The sequence below is a fragment of the Brachyhypopomus gauderio genome, chromosome 1, assembly GCF_052324685.1.
Source record: "Brachyhypopomus gauderio isolate BG-103 chromosome 1, BGAUD_0.2, whole genome shotgun sequence".
Classification (NCBI taxonomy): domain Eukaryota; kingdom Metazoa; phylum Chordata; class Actinopteri; order Gymnotiformes; family Hypopomidae; genus Brachyhypopomus; species Brachyhypopomus gauderio.
In genome coordinates, this window is record NC_135211.1 from 17,291,861 (window position 1) to 17,309,621 (window position 17,761).

At 39.1% G+C, this 17,761-nt stretch overlaps 1 long non-coding RNA gene across 1 annotated transcript; it reads right to left on the reverse strand.

Moving 5' to 3' along the window:
- Window positions 1–789: 789 nt before the first annotated feature.
- LOC143510475 (uncharacterized) lies at window positions 790–3,073 on the reverse strand. The gene is made up of 3 exons (XR_013130008.1): window positions 2,946–3,073; window positions 2,700–2,789; window positions 790–1,332 (listed from the first exon to the last, which is right to left on the reverse strand). It is a non-coding gene; the product is annotated as an uncharacterized LOC143510475 (long non-coding RNA).
- Window positions 3,074–17,761: the final 14,688 nt, after the last annotated feature.

Below are 17,761 nucleotides of genomic sequence, written 5' to 3' on the forward strand. Positions count from 1 at the left end.
CACATCTCCTTGTCACTTGTGCACATCATAATTGCATTTCTCCTTGTGTTTAACATTTTGCAAATGCTTTTGTACATTTTGTAAATGGACATGGACAATTTCTGTTGTTTTTTACATTATCAGTTGCTTATGTCATGTTTATCAAAATGTGTTGTAAAGGATTTTCGGTAACACTTTCTATGAATCTGGTATCTATAATGCATTATAAGGGCATTTATAAACACCTATAAAGCATTCATAAGGCTTTATAATGTTTGACATAAGCATTTGTAACTGTCCATAAGTGTTCATAATTACACACATAACATGTTATAAGACTATATTATAAGGCTTTATAGCACTATAATGCTATTAAGTGCTATAATCCCCTATAATATATGTATGTTCCTGTTCTCTTGAATGTTGGTGAAACCAGCATCATAAAGCTTAATAACAAATGCTTTGTTTATTCTCATAATTCTTTATAAAGATCTACTGTGATTACCCCATTTTCACTGGCATACTCTATAATGTTCATCAGTATATTTAAAATAAAAATGACTTTGTAAGTGCACATAACATTTAATGAACATTTATAAGCACTCCTTACAGACTGTAGGTAAAGTGATGTTATTGATCAGCTCTATATTAACTTCTAACTACTTATGAATCACTATAAGTGCTCTTCACAGACTTTAAGTAAAGTAGGATTGCCATATGTATAAGAATGCCTAAACAGAGGACATTGACTAAATCTTTGGACATTGAACATGGGTTTATTTGTTGTCAAATGTACAGTTAATAAAAAAACAGCATGTATGTATAAATATGCAACTTTGATAAAGCAACTTATAAAACATACTACATGCCAATATCAATACATATAAATATACAATTTCTCTACATTTTATTTTATCAGTAACAAAACTAGACAGACATGAGATGTTCAGTGCTGCAAAATTCAGAATGCTTATCAAAACTATTTCATTAACATTGACTTTTATACCATGTTCCCACTCTATAATCTTTAGGTATTCTTTCAGAAGTTTTGTGTTTCGGTTTGCTCAGTGTCGCCACACATCAACCTTGAATTTTTGCCAAGCCCGCTCCAGGTGCTGGGTGTGGGCCCTGGTAAGTGGACGTACAAAATGTCTCTTGTACTGTATGGTGATCATCAGTAATATTACTGGTTCCTCTTCTCACGTAGCGCCTCACAATAGGTAGCAGCTGCTCACTTGACCTGCTGGAGACGATTTTCAGTATGGGCTTCCTGGTGGTAGCACTCACTTCCAGAATTCCTAGCACCCACTTCTTGCTCCGTCGCCAGACAGAGCCTACACGTCCACGGTTATACTTTAAAAAGTATGGAAAATAATTTATAAAAATGAGGAACCTTTGAACAAAGGATAAATATTAATGGTGTCAACTGAGTAAAAAATAATCTGATTAACAACATTCTGATATTAATCACTGTTAATCACACCTGTTCTTTTTAAGACTTAAGCTTTTATAGTGGATATTTAAATGTATAGCAAATGTATTAATGTACAGCTGCTTTGTGTCAACCTCAGTTGTAAAAAGTACTATACAAATAAATTTGACGTGACTTCACTCACTTCAACATTTTAATATAAATGTCTATATATATTTTTATTGCATTTGGCAGACATTTATGACACATTCAGTTATCAATAATAACTATTATTTAAACATCCTTTTATGGATCTCATACTTGTGCTAATTTAATGCATTATTGTTTACTAACTGAAGTAATTTAATTAGAAAGCAAATGAAAATGTGTTCTGTGCCCATAAGGTTATTGCACATTTTATGCATTTAAAAAAATATTACTCAGCAAATAAACAGTACTTGTGCACCAAAATAAGATATTCACTGTCTCGCCACTTCATTATGTCCACCTCCTTGTTTCTACACTCACTGTCCTGGTATCACCTTCATGTATCATATAGGAGCACTTTGTAGTTTAGTTACAGACTGTAGTACATCTGTTTCTATGTATACTTTATTCATCATTCATCACAGACCAGTATTATATGGGTGGATCATTCTCAGCACTGTAGTGATGCTGACATGGTGGTGTGTTAGGGTGTGAGTGGATCAGAAGACACAGCAGTGCTGAACTGAGAATCGTCCACCAACCAAAAATGTCCAAACAGCATTCTGTGGGCAGCATCCTGTGACCACTGATGAAAGACCAGCAGCAGATGAGCTATCATCTCTGACTCTGACAAGCAAGGTAAAAGTGTTTAGAGTGAACTTTGAGTGGATACAGTTTTTAAATATTCCAGCAGCACTGATATATCTGATCCATTGGGCCATGTGGGGGTCCTGAACATTGATCAACAAGGTAATACAGAAAATCAGATGTACAGTCTATAATTGTACATCTAAAAAGTACACCTATACAATAAGCAGAACTAATTAAATAGACACTGAGTGTAGAAACAAGGAGGTGTACACACAAGGTGGGTATAACTACATTCTTTGTAGAATTTACTTTCATCTATCATCACAAAATGGTGTGGGCCACCAACACGCAGTCTTCCACGCTGACGAAGTTTTGTCATCCCTGAGATGCACACTTTGAGCACAGACATGTTGCCATGGTAAGAACATTGTTATTATTACTACTTAATTCAACTTTAATTGGAAAATCATTTGAAGTGAGTTTAAACACTACAGGACTGTAACATTCTTACTTTTCTCAGTGTGGATGTCATCTTGGTGAGAGTTCTGCTACTGCCTGCAACTCCATCCTCAATAAGATCCATCTGTCTCAGTCTCAGTCCCTGAGAAAATCTTTACATTTTATATTCTGTAATTTGTAGCCATACTGTTATTATAGCTGCTGTTCATTAGTATTAATAGTCAAATAATTTCTTAGTGACCCTTAAATTACAAAATATATTTTCTATATTTTATACAAAGGAAATACAATAGCTTACCTGTAGATGAACTCTATGTGCTGTAGAAGAGATAACCGGGAACGAAAAAACATAGACCCTTTCGGACAGAAGAGGTAACATCGGTACGATGATGCGCATTTCTTGTGCAGCACCTAGCAATATTTGTTTGGACAACCAAAGCAACAAATCTTATGTGAAGTAGTTTACACTGAATGCAACACACTACAACGCATTTAACGTCCATGTTTTAAAAACAACCATCAAAATCTCACCATTGATATCCGTCTCCCTGGGACCGTTTGTGTAATTTCATTTTTTTTCTTGCATGAGTTGCATCTCATTGCTCTGCGCAAAATCTCTTTTTTCTGCATCCATCGCACAATTTTGCATCTGCTTCGAAGGTTATCCTGTCCTCGTAACAACCCAAGAATTTTTCTTTTAATTAATGACATCTTCCAAGCCACTATGAGCTGTTCAGAAAACCTGTTCAAATTTTATCTATCCGGAAATCGCTCCGTTCCCGCGTTTGACCTGGACGATCTGGAGTCACGTGATACAGCGCCGTACTGTACAGAGTAATTTCAGACAGGGAGAGTAAAGAAGAGCTTTTCCCTGCTACAAAGAGGTATGTCAAGGTAACGATGTTACCTCGTTAACACCATAACGATGTTTGGCATTTTATTGTGGCATGTAAACTATGTAAACGTAAAAAATCTTGTTCTTTAATCTTACCTGTAGCAGAGTAAACATTAGCAGCTGTAAGTGCTAGTTCATTAGCATACACCATTGCGCTGCTAGTTCAACGATTAGCATAGCCAGAACGCACTGATCCTTAGCTAGGCAGATAGCAATAGGTAGCATAACTTTGGTTAGTTGAATACATGGAAATGTAGCTGTCTATAAAATAGACCAACACAACATGCATGGAAATGTATTTAAATATGGAACAACCGAAACAGCCGTTTTATTAGCTACTAATTGCAGTTTAGTGTTACCTTATGATTTAACTTTATTCTCCTAGATGGATAATCGTGGACGGAATCAAAAAAGCCTATCTCCAAAACATGTGATGCAAAGTCATGTACTTCTGACGTGACTTCAAGCAAAGGATCTGGTATTCAGTCACCAGAACCAGTGGGAACACTGGTTGGCCAAAAAGCACAAATGGGGCATACTCGGAAACTGCTCCATGATGTTAGAAAACGGTATAAAAGTCAATGTTAATGAAATCGTTTTGATCAGCATTCTAAATTTTGCAGCACTGAACACCTGATGGCTGTCTAGCTTTTTTACTGATAAAATAAAATGCAGAGAAATTGTATATTTATATGTATTGATATTGGCATGTAGTATGTTTTATAAGTTGCTTTATCAAAGTTGCATGTTTATTCATACATGCTGTTTTTTTTATTAACTATGTACATTTGACAAAAAATAAACCCATGTTCAATGCCCAAACTTGTGATTCCTGTACTCCTCTGTTTAGGCATTCTTATACATATGGCAATCCTACTTTACTTAAAGTCTGTGAAGAGCACTTATAGTGATTCATAAGTAGTTAGAAGTTAATATAGAGCTGATCAATAACATCACTTTACCTACAGTCTGTAAGGAGTGCTTATAAATGTTCATTAAATGTTATGTGCACTTACAAAGTCATTTTTATTTTAAATATACTGATGAACATTATAGAGTATGCCAGTGAAAATGGGGTTATCACAGTAGATCTTTATAAAGAATTATGAGAATAAACAAAGCATTTGTTATTAAGCTTTATGATGCTGGTTTCACCAACATTCAAGAGAACAGGAACATACATATATTATAGGGGATTATAGCACTTAATAACATTATAGTGCTATAAAGCCTTATAATATAGTCTTATAACATGTTATGTGTGTAATTATGAACACTTATGTACAGTTACAAATGCTTATGTCAAACATTATAAAGCCTTATGAATGCTTTATATATGTTTATAAATGCCCTTATAATGCATTATAGATACCAGATTCATAGAAAGTGTTACCGGATTTTCTGTTGAATTGTCGTGCCCTCCAAAACATTGCCTAGGTCATTATATGCAAAAGTGCTGAACATGTCATAATCTCTAAGGTATCATTTTACATTTATTTATTTAGTTTATTTTTTTGTTACATTTTGGTAATTTATCCTAATTTGATTAAATTGTTTGCAAGTGAACATTCATTTACAGTAAGAAAGGGAATTGGTGAAGGCTTAGATCAACCAATGGTCTCAACCATAGGTCAGAGGTGTGTCTCATGAACCTTTACTGTAATTGGCAAACATTTATAGACGTAAACACTGCAGTATCACAAAGTCTCATAATAGAAAGACAAGGCCATTTACAGGGTGAACAGCCAATAAGAGGAGTAAGACTGTGTGGTGTAGAGGGGTAAGACTGTATGATGTAGAGGGGTAAGACTGTGTGGTGTAGAGGGGTAAGACTGTGTGGTGTAGAGGGGTAAGACTGTATGGTGTAGAGGGGTAAGACTGTATGGTGTAGAGGAGTAAGACTGTGTGGTGTAGAGGGGTAAGATTGTGTGGTGTAGAGGGGTAAGACTGTGGTGTAGAGGGTTAAGGCTGTGTGGTGTAGAGGAGTAAGACTGTATGGTGTAGAGGAGTAAGACTGTGTGGTGTAGAGGGGTAAGACTGTGTGGTGTAGAGGAGTAAGACTGTATGGTGTAGAGGGGTAAGACTGTATGGTGTAGAGGGGTAAGACTGTATGGTGTAGAGGGGTAAGACTGTGGTGTAGAGGGGTAAGACTGTGTGGTGTAAAGCTGAGGGGACAAAACAGTGAAATACAGGCAACATTTGTGGACCATGTTTTACATGTAAGTCATGGTCTTACAATGGATGAAGGTGGTTGCTGGGTGCAGCTGAATATTGGAAGAACAACTGTGTTTTCAATCGTTCAAACATTTCATAGAGAAAACATGTATGTACTATAATTCAAAAATGTGCTCTCTGCTGTAATGCTGCACATTGACATAAATTCTGACATGTTACTGTATAAATTTTTTTGTTTTGCATTTTTGCACTCTTCTACCATATAGGATATAGAGTAGCTCATAGGGGGGCAGAGGTTCCATTTTCACACCTCAACAAGAGGAGGCTGTATGTGCTCAGGTTGTTTTGAATGTGTAGAGTAAGTTTCTAATTTTGTTTTTCCAGTCAGTTGTCTGTCTTTTCTTAATTTCAATCAGATTTGTTTTTGTCAACAAATTGCAGTGCGAACAAACACAGTACAATATTGCTGTACAAATTTGATTCCCGTCCAATTTCTTTCTACCAGTCTCCCACATACAGTCTTTGTGTTCCATGTAAGTTTGTATGTGTGTAACCTGTATTTGATATACCACATAATGTGCAGCATTCTTGAAATCAAAACCTTAGTTGGTTTCCATCAGAATATACAGTCTGCATTGACTGTGACTTAAAGTTGCACTGAAAACATAACTATTTTGACTGCCTTGTTCATAGGCAATGGCACACAGACTAGATACTCTGATGGCACTGACAAATTGACTGACCTAAATATTTGCTTTTGGGGCAAAAACAAATAATTTTGAGTGAAGTATGTGCTTTTGCAGGTATTTCATTGAGTTTTGCTGTTTGCACTAACAGTTTTGAGAAATGCACTAGTTGTGATGGCAAATCATGATGTGAGAAATGAACCAAATCAACTGAGAAAAACTGAAATTAGATAACTGATATCATAGCCATAATAGTGTGTGTGTGTGTGTGTGTGTGTGTGTGTGTGTGTGTGTGTGTGTGTGTGTGTAATGGGAAAGACATAACATCTGCAGTGAGTGGACAATAGGTGACTCAAGGCTAGTGTCAGTTTTAATTCAATATAGTCACAAATCAAACTCAAACTTTAACTGAACCTGCAGTAGCCTACACACAGTTCAACAGCCCAACCTCCTCAACTCCACCCCTCTAGTAGCCCACCCTTCTCAACTCCACCCCTCTAGTAGCCCACCCTTCTCAACTCCACCCCTCTAGTAGCCCACCCTTCTCAACTCCACCCCTCTAGTAGCCCACCCTTCTCAACTCCACCCCTCTAGTAGCCCACCCTTCTCAACTCCACCCCTCTAGTAGCCCACCCTTCTCAACTCCACCCCTCTAGTAGCCCACCCTTCTCAACTCCACCACTCTAGTAGCCCACCCTTCTCAACTCCACCCCTCTAGTAGCCCACCCTTCTCAACTCCACCCCTCTAGTAGCCCACCCTTCTCAACTCCACCACTCTAGTAGCCCAGCCTGCTTAAACTCCACCCCTCTAGTAGCCCAGCCCACTCAAACTACACCCCCGTCAGCAACGCCTGCCCATTCTAACTCCACCCCTTCCAGTAGCACAGCCCACTCACGTGGACGACTTTAGTCTGTCCTGTAACTTGTGTTCTATGCTCCAAGCATTCAGAAAACCATTCACACCCCATCAGAGCTGGAGAGCTTAATGTGCTTCTGTGCAATTGCTGGCTTTCTTCTTCTTTTGTTGCTTTAAAGGTCTGTGGGGAACGGAGCAATGAAAAGGGAAGCTGTGAAATGTGGAAATGTGATGTCAGGAGGAAACTTTACCGAGGCAGCTCATCTCCAGACAACTTTAAATAAAGACTCCGTTAAAATTAACTCCATTAACATTAGGTCACTTGATGTATGAACGCAGAATTAATATTTTCTGACATAGTGCCATAACCCTATAAGGGTCTCATAAAAAGTTGCTTAATTTATTCTATTCTGCAGCCCTGGAACACGTTTTTTTTTACAGTTTTTATGACTGCTAACATGCTTTTGTCCAATCTGTAGTCACATTTTCAAAACTCTAAACACAGTAAACACAACATCAGTCTTCAGTGGTACAATTCATGTTGTTTTTGCACAAAATGCAGTCATTTAACATGTTTCTACATTGCTTACATTTTCTATACACACAAGGTTATCCAATAACAAAATTCTGGATCATTTTTGTCTTATTTACAAATGCTTGCACACAGCATGTGAAAAATGAAAACCTAAGGTTCAAAACCTTAAATATCGTATAAAATGCAAAGTTCTGCAAAAACAAAGGCAGCTGAAAAGCTATTACTGTAATACATATTTTTTGCACATATAGATAAATGAAATAAAATGAAGTACAGTAATGTACCGGGTCAGAGGGGAACAAATATAACAATTTGTCTCGCAATCTCACGTGCTACTTTGGTCCTTCACAAATGCCAGATTGGTCCCTATAACAGTGACCTCCTTCTTTCGTTTTTGAATGAACTCTACCAACAACTGGTTCCAGAAGCAGAAAGGGAACAGGTGGGAGGAAACACGAGGACATTTGTGATGGGACAATGTAGTATTCTGTCATTCTCATATCTGGTTTATAGACCATCCAAGAGTGATGTCCCTTTTCCTCCCACCCTACTCGCCTTTCCTCAACCCCACTTAGGAACTTTTTTCAGTCTGGAGGTGGAAGGTGTATGATCATTTGCCCCATGACCAAATGTCCCTCCTGGATGCAATGGATCCCGGCACATATGGGACCATGGCTAATTATGTTTACAATTACAGTAATTATTTTACTACAATATTTACTACAATAAATTACTACAGTAATTATTTTACTATGTTACTACATTTTGTCTAATCTACATTCCATATAGTACCTAACAGTAAAAATGCTTCATGAAACGTCCATATCCACTGGCATGTGCATTTATGATCACAGGTATTGACAATAAAAATATATGTATTTTACAGCCGGAATGGTGGCTAGGCAGAGGCATATTATGTATGGAATACCATTTGTTGCAAAATATATAATGTGGAGGAAAAATAATTACATTTGTACATTTGAGTAAAATCATTCTGTTTAACACAATTTGTTATTATCACCAAATCACTAAATTAATGACATTTAGAATTTTTTAAAGAGTTACAGAAGAAAGTTTAATAAAGGTTGCATGGTTTAATTCCTCTGTTGTTTATGGATCCAGTGGATCCAGTAATAGTTAGTAAAACTAATAAATATCTGTAAATATATCTGTAAATATCAGTGAAAGCCCCCCCTCCCTCTCTCTCTCAACATTGACTGGATGAAAAGCAGTTTATTCCTACATGGCTCAGATAATGAATAATAGATGATGTCCAGTGATTTGAAGTTGTTGTGTCTTTTGCTGCCCTACAGAGGCCTAAGAAATGTTATCCACTTTATTAGCTTTGAAATTCAGAGCTGGTAGCTGAAAACCATTAAGATGATGCAAAATGGGACTGATGGTAAATATTAGTGAATTTTATGGGAACATCAGATATTAATCCAGACCTGAAAGCAGTTCTGTGTTTGTGTGAAAGGGTGTGTTGGGGGAGAAGGAGAGAGAGAGAGAGAGAGAGAGAGAGAGAGAGAGAGAGAGAGAAACAGAGAGAGAGAGAGAATGAAGGAGAATGGATCATTTGTGTGTAAGAGAGAGCTTGTGTGTGTTGAATTGTTGAATTGCTGTAATATCCATTAGGTCCACTGTGCTGTGGTGCTCTGTCTGTCCTGTGTAGAGGGAGAGTGCATCACATTTCATCACACCTTCATTTTCTCTGGTGGAGGAGTGATGGGAGTACAGGAGCAGTTACGTGGCATGTACCAGATAAATCTAATCTATAACAAAATTACTCCTACACTAGAGCTCCTTCTCTCTCTCTCTTTCTCTCTCTCTCTCTCTCACACACACACACACGTACACAAATAGACACACACAAAAACACACACACGCGCACACACACACACACACACACACATACACACATAAACACACACACACACACACACACACACTCTCACACACACACACACACACACACACACACACACACACACACACACACACACAGATTGTTTTTCAGATTTGTTTGGTCCACTATAAAAAAAAAATGACTCCCCATCTGTTATCATATCAAACCTGTTTTATTACAACCCTCAGCTTATTTCATTTGTATAGCTGTTTTATAGAACATCACCAAGCAACCTTACAGAAATGCCATCCCAAGCCGTAAAGAGCAGCTCAAAGCTAACACTGCCAAAGAAATTACAATAGAGAACGGCACCTGGATTAGACCTATAGGAGAATACAGCTCTGTTTGGCCAACAGCAAATACATAAAGTTGAGGTGGGACATATAGTTTAAGTCAGATTAAACACGAGGCAATCAGATCATAAAGATCCATGACATAAGCCACTGACCAGTGTGAGGTCTGGGGGAACTACCAACTGTGTCTAACACACACATATCAGAGCATCAGAAGAGATTACTAGAGGCTGACAATCAAATCAGATTATTTGGTAAGCATGCAGTCCTGAACACAGGGTATATATGACTCTCTCTATCTCTCTCTCTCTCTCTCTCTCTCTCTCTCTCTCTCTCTCTCTCTCTCTCTCTCTCTCTCTCTCTCTATACTATATACTATATACTATATATATTACATGACCCTTGCTCTCTGCTTATTGCAGTAAGTACTGTTATGCACTGCTGGCCTCCGGAGGACTCTGGGGGGAAAATAACAGCTTAACTAAAAATGGTGAAGCATAAAGTATCAGCAAATTCAAATAGCTCAGTTTGCTACAACTCACAGTGCACAGGTACAGCCAAATCCACACCTTTACCCACAAAACACCTGAATAAACATGTCATGAGTGCTGAGCTTTGACAGGAAACTCCTGACTAAACAGGTCATGACTGCTGAGCTCTGACAGGAAGCTCTGATATTAAGAGGACAGCTCTGAAAGGAAACGTATTCCACAAATGGTGAGCTACCCAGTGCAGTCATTTTCAGAATGTAACCTTTTGATCTAAGGTGGAAGGCTGTAATAACAATAATTATCATAATAATAATAATAATCACTCCAATATTGCATGTAAAGACCATTTAGAACTTCATAGGTCATAGCAATATTTTACAATCAATAAAGACTTAACACTAATCCAGTAAGAACTCAACCCTGTCCGAATAAGGACTCAATGTTGTACTAATAAGAGCTCAACACTGTCTCAATAAGAACTCAACGCTGTCCTAATAAGAGCTCAACACTGTCTCAATAAGGACTTAACACTTCCCTAATTAGAACTCAACACTGTCTCAATAAGAACTCAATGCGATCCTAATTAGAACTCAACACTGTCCTATTTAGAACTCAAGCTGACTGGAGACAAACAAGCTTATTACAGAACCCAAAGGATTCACATAGCAAGGCATCCAAGCTGTCCAACCTGAGGCTGATAAAGGCAGCGTCTAGTTTATCTGCTTCATGTAATATTTCATAGATGGAAACAGAGGTGGGACCAAGTCAGTGTTTTGCAAGTCTCAAGTAAGTCCAAGTCTTTATACCTCAAGTCCCGAATCAAGTCTCAAGCAAAGACACTCAAGTCAAGTCAAGTCTCGAGTCAAGACAGGCAACAGTCAAGTCAAGTCCCAAGTCTGAAACTTGGAATTTCAAGTCCTTTCGAGTCTTTTTTTTTTTACCAATGTTGCAGGTATATTTTAAATGTAAATAATAGACATGCGTTCTTTTTTAAATCTGTATTCTCCTCAAATCTTGATAAAACATGTGCAACTGAAAACACGAAGTATAAAAAAAAATTAAAATTACACCTCTTTATTGCACAGTTCAATTTGTTAAACTTAGCTGCAAAAATATTCATACTTTAAACTACAATTTTCCAGAAATAAATATTCTGTGAAAAAGTCATAAGTAGAACTCCATGTTCAAATAAAAAGTGCTGATATTTTCACAGTACAATACAAAGAACCATAACAGCATTTTCCCTCTCTTCTCTTATCTGGTTTCTTGGAGAACATGTGTGACTGACACAAGACAAACAAATATAAGAACTGAACAATTAACAGGAATCTGCAACTTTAGACATTTCAGTAAACTATTCTGCATTGCATTTGCTGGCCAAAAGTCTGTATGTCATTTGTGCACGATGAATGATGTCCCCATAGCTGAAAACTCGCTCCACTTTTGTCAATATATTTTTTTCTCGACGTAGATGTCTTCAAATACACAATCCATGCTGAGATAGAACTGGATATTATGATGGTGACAGAGAGAGGCTCTCTTCCCCGAGTTCAGATACAGAACCCAGGGTTGCCAACTCTCACGCATTGAGCGTGAGACACACGCATTTGACCGTCTTCACACGCTCTCACACCACACATCCGATTTCTCATGCCGGAAAAAAATCTAGTTTATTTACCTCTGATCCACATCTATGATTCAATGAGTTACTAGTTCGCTCTGGCACCAACCACTGGCGATCGATCGATCGCGATATAATACTTAATTTGTGTCCATTTTACACCCCGCCCGGTAAAAATTTACGTTCGCCAACCCCCCATTTGATTGGTTGTGCTGCAGCTCATGCACACACACACGTACAGAGTGTGGAAAAGCAGAGGACTGGTCTGCGTCAGAAGGACGGAAATGAAATTAATGGGGCGCACTTTATAAATATTATTATGCGTTTTAAAATTTAGATTTGGGGTAAAAAAAAAATCAAGTCTTTGCAAGTAAACAGGTTCAAGTCCAATTCAAGTCCCAAGTTATTGGTGTAAAAGTCCGAGTCAAGTCTAAGTCTCTGAATATTTTTTCAAGTCAAGTCAAAAGTCTTAATATTAATGACTCGAGTCTGACTCGAGTCCAAGTCATGTGACTCGAGTCCCCACCTCTGGATGGAAACATGTATTGGAAGATATAAGAATCGATGGTGAGTTTTGCACAGCAACACGATGCAGCGTAGATGCCAACAGGATTGATGATGTATAGTTTGTTTCTAATGGTCTTGTGGACCAAACAGTGCTTTGGGATCTAAGCGAGTAAATTGGTCTCTGTGATTGGCTTAGTGCTTGTGGAATGGCATTAGCATAGCAAAGGTAAATACATGATACACTATACCAGGTATCACCAAATGGCGGACCGCGGTCCGGATCCGGACCCGAACGCCGTCCTGTCCGGACCCAATCACATTCCTGATTAACTGGATACGGACCCAAATGCCAAAAAAATTTTAACGGGAGACTATATTTTAAACCGGAGAATTTATTTTCAGACGAGTGTTACGTTCACCACCCATTTGAGTGTTACGTTCCCCCCGCTCAACAACTTTCGTTCGCCACCCCCCCCCCCCCCCCCAAAAAATGGACCGCGGAAAGATTTAATTGATTACCCCTGCACTATATGGTACTCTCATAAGGGCATAAATACATGATACACTATATCGTACTCTCATAAGGGCAGTAAATACATGATACACTATACCATACTCTAATAAGAGCAGTAAACACATGATACACTATACTGTACTCTAATAAGGGCAGAAATACATGATATACTATACCGTACTCTCATAAGGGCATAAATACATGACACACTATACTGTACTCTCAAAAGGGCCGCACAGAAGTTGGACAAAACCCTCTTGCAATACTTCAACCTTGCAGAGAAAAAGTCCGGCACCCCAAAACTGCAACAACGTTACTCCATACGAGATGGGTTATTGATAAGAACTTGGTCTCCGTCTAATGCTACTGATGGGTGGGATTCTATACATCAAATTGTTGTTCCCATATCTTTTCACTGTGTGGTCACTTAGGTATTTGTAAAACTGTTAAGCGTATTCTATAGCATTTCTTTTGGCCTTCTCTGAATAGCGACGTGGCTTGTTTCTGTCACTCTTGTCACACCTGTGAATTGGTAGGAAAACCCAACCAAGTGATCCTTCCTGCCCCGCTGTGTCCAATACCAGTTGTTGGAGAACCATTTGAAAGACTGTTAGTGGACTGCGTAGGACCCCTGTCTAAAACTCGTTCAGGTAATTCGTACCTTCTTACTTTAATATGTGCTACGACTAGATTTCCTGAGGCAATACCCCTGCGTTCCTTGAAATCTAAAATGATCGTCAAGGCCTTGATAAAATTTTGCACTACTTTTGGCATTCCGAAATGCATACAGTCAGTCCAAGGCTCTAACTTTCATGTCTAAGCTCTTTGAACAAGTGGTCAATGAATTAGACATAGAACATAAAGTATCGAGCGCTTATCATCCAGAATCTCAAGGAGCATTGGAAAGGTTTCACCAGACCTTAAAGACAATGCTGAGAACCTTTTGTCATGACTGTCACAAAGACTGGGATGAGGGTGTTCCATTATTGCTGTTTGCTATCCGTGACACTGTGCAGGACTCAACAGGTTATAGTCCTAACACCTTGCTTTTTGGTAGATCAGTCTTCAGGCATGAAAATGGGTCAGGGGTTAAAAAGGTGAGAAGACCGGGGGGCGGGGCATGTGACGTCATGGGGATACGGGGCGTTGACATGTGACATCATGGGTATACGGCGACGGGGGGGGGGGGGGTTGCTGGTGTACGGGGATACAGTGACAGGTGATGCCAAATATTACGGAGCCCGTAAGGTGACATCATGTAAAAAATATAATAACGCGTGGCTACGACTTACTAACGCGTGCGAACGAGATAATTAACGCGTGCGAACAAGATAATTAAGTATTACTTTATATAAAGCCAGGTTTACCTTCCTTGGGCAGTCAGTTCGCGAACATCCCTGGGATCTGCTTGCTTTGCTGTGAAAAAATAAACTTTGTTGCCGCGTGTGAAAGGCGATATTAGTATCTCGTTCCCACGCGTTAGTAAGTCGTGGCCACGTGTTATTATTTTTTTTACATGATGTCACCTTACGGGCTCCGTAAAATATAGTAAAATCCATTAAAAAAAATTTTTTGACTGTCTTGTCAATGGATTCAATGTATGGAGCCAGATCCTTAAACGCGAGAGGCCGCTTTCGCCATTCCAGATGGCTCAGTCAAAACCATTAAGTCTTAATGAACCAATAAATACATCAGCAGCGAAAATGAGTGTAAAAATACCAGGTTCACATGTTTTTATTTTCTAACATGGGCTAAAGCACAGGGTAGACTCAAACGACAAGAGTTTACAACTTCATCTTCAACCTTTTCAGCCCTGGCGCGAATGTTATCCTCACCTGAATTCACCAGTTACAACTACAGACACACTAGAAAAAAAATCTCGTTTCTTATTTTATGTCACCGTTAACTACACGGGGTTGACGCAAACTTAATAGGTCTATCTATCTACCTATTTATCACGGTGAATTTCGCCGAAAGGTGACAGATTTTCATGCCTGAGTCTTTGGTCCCCTTAGACTTCTGTATGAACGGTGGCTGGGTGCTCCTCATTCTACATCAACTCAGCCTGTTTGTGACTTTGTTGAAACCCTTCGTAAACGGTTAAGCACTGTTTGTGAGATTGCCAGCAGGAACTTGAAACCTGTAGAAGCCGACATGAAAATTCGGTATGACCAGAAAGCAGTTGTACGTTCATTTAAGGTTGGTGATCGTGTGCTTGTGCTTTTGCCCATTCCAGGTTCTCCTCTTTGTACTACATTTTCAGGTCCATATATGGTTAAGGCAAAAACCTCTCCTACTAACTACATTTTGGCTACCCCTGATCGTCGACAAAAGTCGCGTCTATGTCATATAACCCTATTATAACCCATATAACCCTGTTGAAACCCTATGTTGATCGCCACCAGCCAGATAGTTTGACCCAACATGAGGCCTCTGTGATGTCTACTGTGCCTATCGCTGTGGCTGCCAAGGTACCTCCAAGTGAGTATATACCTGAGCAAGATGACTTGTGAATAGGTCGTAATTGTGTGCCCTGTGCTCGCCTCCCAAACTCCTTAGCCTTACAAACCCTGCCACAGAAAGTAGCACACCTTCCTACAGAAGCTCAGACTGATGTGATCTTGCTGATTCACACCTACTCTAGTTTGTTCTCTGATGTTCCCACTTGCACGTCTGTGCTGCAACAAGACATACTCATAGATTCTCCTGTCCCTATTAGGCAGCACCCATAAAGAGTAAATCCACACAAATGCTCCCTGTTGAGAAAAGAGACTGACTATCTTTTAGAACATGGATTGGCTGTCCCTAGTATTAGTCTGTGGTGTTCTCCATGTCTGTTGGTGCCCAAGCCCGATGGTACTTTTCGGTGCACAGATTATCGTAAGGTTAATGCAGTCACCATCCCAGACTCTTATCCAATGCCCTGGATGGAAGACTGTATAGACCGCATAGGTTCTGCTCGTTTTGTCACTAAACTTGATTTATTGAAGGGGTATTGGCAACTCCCGTTGACAACTCGTGCTTCAGAAATCTCTGCCTTTGCTACACCTGACCAATTTCTACAGTATACAGTCATGCCTTTTGGTCTTAGAAACGCCCGTCCACGTTTCAACGCTAAATGACTATGGTTTTAGGTGATGTGCAAAACTGTGAAGTATACTTGGATGATGTTGTGATTTACACTTCTTCTTGGGCCCACCACATCCAAGTTTTAGATAATGTGTTTAGGAAATTGCAGGATGCTTCCCTAGTGTTGAATATGGAGAAATGTGACTTTGGTAAAGGGGAAATCATATACTTGGGTAAGGTAGTTGGTAATGATACCATGCATCCTCTGAACGCCAAGGTGGATGCAATATGCGCATTCACTGCGCCAGAAATGAGGCGCCACCTACGGCGGTTCCTAGGAATGGCTGGCTATTACCGCTGTTTCTGTCCAAACTTTTCTGATGTTGTGGCACCCATGTCAAACTTATTGTGCAAAAATGTTCCGTTTGTCTGGTCCCTTGCCTGTCAGACATCTTTTGAGGCTGTGAAGTCCTTACTGATAAGTGCACCTGTGCTTGCCGCATCAGATTACAACCGACCGTTTAAACTGGAGGCTGATGCTAGTGGTACTGGCATTGGTCCTGTGTTGGTGCAAGAGGACATGTTTGGAGTGGATCATCCTTCATGTTACTTTTCTCGTAATTTTAACAAACACCAATTAGCCTATAGTACCATTGAGAAAGAAGCCTTAGCCCTTCTCTTAGCCCTTCAGCATTTTGAGGTTTACCTCGGTGGCAGTGCTCACCCCATCACTGTGTTTACTGACCATAATCCGTTGGTTTTTCTGCAGCGCATGGCCAATGCAAACCAAAGGCTAATGCGTTGGTCTCTCATTATCCAAGGTTTTAATATCCAGATTGTGCACGAGAGGCCTCGACAATGTGGTGGCTGATGCCCTGTCCAGGTGCTGAATGTGTGTTTGTGAACACTCTTTGAAGTTCACACATATTGGGGGGGGGTGTTATGACCCTGTCTTTTTACGTGTTGTTACAGGGAGGAATCCCTGATGTCCCTGGGAACATGCCGTCTCTGCCCTCGACTTCCTTGGATAAATGGAGGAAACGGGAGGATCCCCAGATGTGAACCAGCCTTACCAACCTTGTGTTAGAGTTTGTGGAATTTAAGATATTGATATACTGTGTATGACCTTGTGGATTTGTATTTTGGATTTAAATTCGCGTGTTCCTTAAGTTGTAAGAATATAAGTTGTATAGAGTTATACATATTAGGGGTGGGACGCGATAAAAAAAATTTATGAAATTAATCAGAAGCTTTGTAATTAGTTAATCGAAATTAATCGCATTTTAATTGCATTTCAGTATTTAACATGAGAAATATTAATTTAAGTTTGAATGATGAATGAATCAATGAACATAATCATAAACTTCAACATCTTGTTTATTTTTCCACAAGTCTACTACACAGACCAATATATGAGTGCCGAAAACAGAGCAAACAGTTTTCAGAACACTGGAAATTCTGACCAAAAATGTTGTTTAATTTTGGAAGTTTTGCTCAGAATATTGGAAGAATAAGAAGAACTGAAGTAAATCAGAAGATGTTTTTTAATACCATTTTAGATGGTAT